We start from the raw sequence: 3,152 nt of genomic DNA, 5'->3' as shown, positions 1-3,152 counted from the left end.
CGGTTCTTTGTAATGGCATGTCAGCAGGAGTCCTGGGCCACGTTTGGTTCAGGAAGTTAAGAATACACGCGTGCTTTCTCTGTGTTCTCTCCTTCTCTTCCTCGGGGGTTTGGAGGGCATGTGCTCAGATAATGTAGCTACAAGGTAGAAGCCACTCAATGTAAATCTTGAACAAGAAATAACCTTATTTTTAAAAATAATTCAGTGTTAGTTATTATTCTTTATTTGGGGGGTGAGCAAAGATTTTTAAAAATTTTTTATAGAATTTTTGAAGGTTATACTCCATTAACAGTTATTAAAAACTAGTGGCTGTATTCCCTGTGTTGTACAATACATCCTTGTAGCCTACCCTACACACAATAGTTTGTTCCTCCCACTCCCCTACCCCTGTAAGGCCCCTGCCACTGGTAACTACTAGTTTGTTCTCTGTATCTGTGAGTCTGCTTCTTTTTTGTTATATTCATTAGCTTGTTGTACCTTTTAGATTCCACATACGAGTGATAACATATGTGGAATCTAAAAAAAAAAAATGTGTATTTGTCTTTCTCTGACATTTCACTTAGTATAATGCTCTCCAAGTCCATCTGTGTTTCTGCAAATAGCAAAAATCCCATTCTTTTTTGTGGCTGAGTAGTATTCCATTTGGGGTTTCTAAGGTGGCTGTAGTGGTAAAGAATCTGCCTGCCAATGCAGGAGACATAAGAGACACAGGCTCAGTCCCTGGGTTGGTGAGATCCTCTTGAGGACAGCATGGCCACCCACTCCAGTATCCTTGCCTGGAGAATCCCACGAACTGAGGAGCCTGATGGGCTACAGTCCATAGCATCTCAAAGAGACGGAAGCAACTCAGCACACATGGACAGTATTCCATTGATATATACACACACACTACATATTCTATATCCATTAATCTGGTGATGGACACTTATTTTGCTTCCATATGTTGGCAATTGTAAATAATGCCACTGTGAACACTGGGGTATATGCATTTTTTCAAATTACTGTTTTTGTTTTTTCCTACAGATATATACCCAGGAGTATTTTGTTATACTATTCAGTTTGGAGGTTGTTACTGAAATATACCTATCCCATTCTGCTAATGTACTTGAAATATTCCCATCAGGAAGGACTTCAATGTAAGCAATTAGAGGTTTACAGGATCTTTGGGAGGGCTGGGGAATAAAGGTCAAGGGGGTTGTTCAGTTCAGTTCAGTTCAGTTGCTGAGTCGTGTCCGACTCTTTGTGACCCCATGAATCGAAGCACACCAGGCCTCCCTGTCCATCATCAACTACCAGAGTTCACTCAAACTCATGTCCATCGAGTTGGTGATGCCATCCATCCATCTCATCCTCTGTCATCCCCTTTTCCTCCTGCCCCCAATCCCTCCCAGCATCAGAGTCTTTTCCAATGAGTCAACTCTTCTCATGAGGTGGCCAAAATATTGGCATTTCAGCTTTAGCATCAGTCCTTCCAATGAACACCCAGGACTGATCTCCTTTAGATTGGACTGGTTGGATCTCCTTGCAGTCCAAAGGACTCTCAAGAGTCTTCTCCAACACCACAGTTCAAAAGCATCAATTCTTCGGCGCTCAGCTTTCTTCACAGTCCAACTCTCACATCCATACATGACCACTGGAAAAACCATAGCCTTGATTAGATGGACCTTTGTTGGCAAAGTAATGTCTCTGCTTTTCAATATGCTATCTAGGTTGGTCATAACTTTCCTTCCAAGGAGTAAGCGTCTTTTAATTTCATGGCTGCAATCACCATCTGCAGTGATTTTGGAGCCCCCCAAAATAAAGTCTGACACTGTTTCCACTGTTTCCCCATCTATTTCCCATGAAGTGATGGAACCAGATGCCATGATCTTAGTTTTCTGAGTGTTGAGCTTTAAGCCAACTTTTTCACTCTCCTCTTCACTTTCATCAAAAAGCTTTTTAGTTCCTCTTCACTTTCTGCCATAAGGGTGGTGTCATCTGTATATCTGAGGTTATTGATATTTCTCCCAGCAATCTTGATTCTAGCTAGTGCTTCTTCTAGCCCAGCGTTTCTCCATAGCAGTTAAATAAGACGGGTGACAATATACAGCCTTGATGTACTCCTTTTCCTATTTGGAACCAGTCTGTTGTTCCATGTCCAGTTCTAGCTGTTGTTTCCTGACCTGCATGTAGGTTTCTCAAGAGGCAGGTTAGGTGGTCTGGTATTCCCATCTCTTTCAGAATTTTCCACAGTTTATTGTGATCCACACAGTCAAAGGCTTTGGCATAGTCAATAAAGCAGAAATAGATGTTTTTCTGGAACTCTCTTGCTTTTTCCATAATCCAGCAGATGTTGGCAATTTGATCTCTGGTTCCTCTGCCTTTTCTAAAACCAGCTTAAACATCAGGAAGTTCACGGTTCACATATTGCTGAAGCCTGGCTTGGAGAATTTTGAGCATTACTTTACTAGTGTGTGAGATGAGTGCAATTGTGCAGTAGTTTGAGCATCCTTTGGCATTGCCTTTCTTTGGGATTGGAATGAAAACTGACCTGTTCCAGTCCTGTGAGAAGGGAATGGCAAACCACTTCAGTATTCTTGCCTTGAGAACCCCATGAACAGTATGAAAAGGCAAAATGATAGGATACTGAAAGAGAAACTCCCCAGGTCAGTAGGTGCCCAATATGCTACTGGAGATCAGTGGAGAAATAACTCCAGAAAGAATGAAGGGATGGAGCCAAAATAATAAACAATACCCAGTTGTGGATGTGACTGGTGATAGAAGCAAGGTCTGATGCTGTAAAGAGCAATATTTCATAGGAACTGGAATGTCAGGTCCATGAATCAAGGTAAATTGGAAGCAGTCAAACAGGAGATGGCAAGAGTGAATGTCGACATTCTAGGAATCAGTGAACTAAAATGGACTGGAATGGGTGAATTTAACTCAGATGACCATTATATCTACTACTGCGGGCAGGAATCCCTCAGAAGAAATGGAGTAGCCATCATGGTCAACAAAAGAGTCCGAAATGCAGTACTTGGATGCAGTCTCAAAAACGACAGAATGATCTCTGTTCTTTTCCAAGGCAAACCATTCAATATCACAGTAATCCAAGCCTATGCCCCAACCAGTAATGCTGAAGAAGCTGAAGTTGAACGGTTCTATGAAGACCT

The sequence above is a fragment of the Bubalus bubalis genome, chromosome 5, assembly GCF_019923935.1.
Source record: "Bubalus bubalis isolate 160015118507 breed Murrah chromosome 5, NDDB_SH_1, whole genome shotgun sequence".
Lineage (NCBI taxonomy): Eukaryota > Metazoa > Chordata > Mammalia > Artiodactyla > Bovidae > Bubalus > Bubalus bubalis.
The sequence above is the reverse complement of the archived record's forward strand: the minus strand, read 5'-3'. Positions refer to the sequence as shown.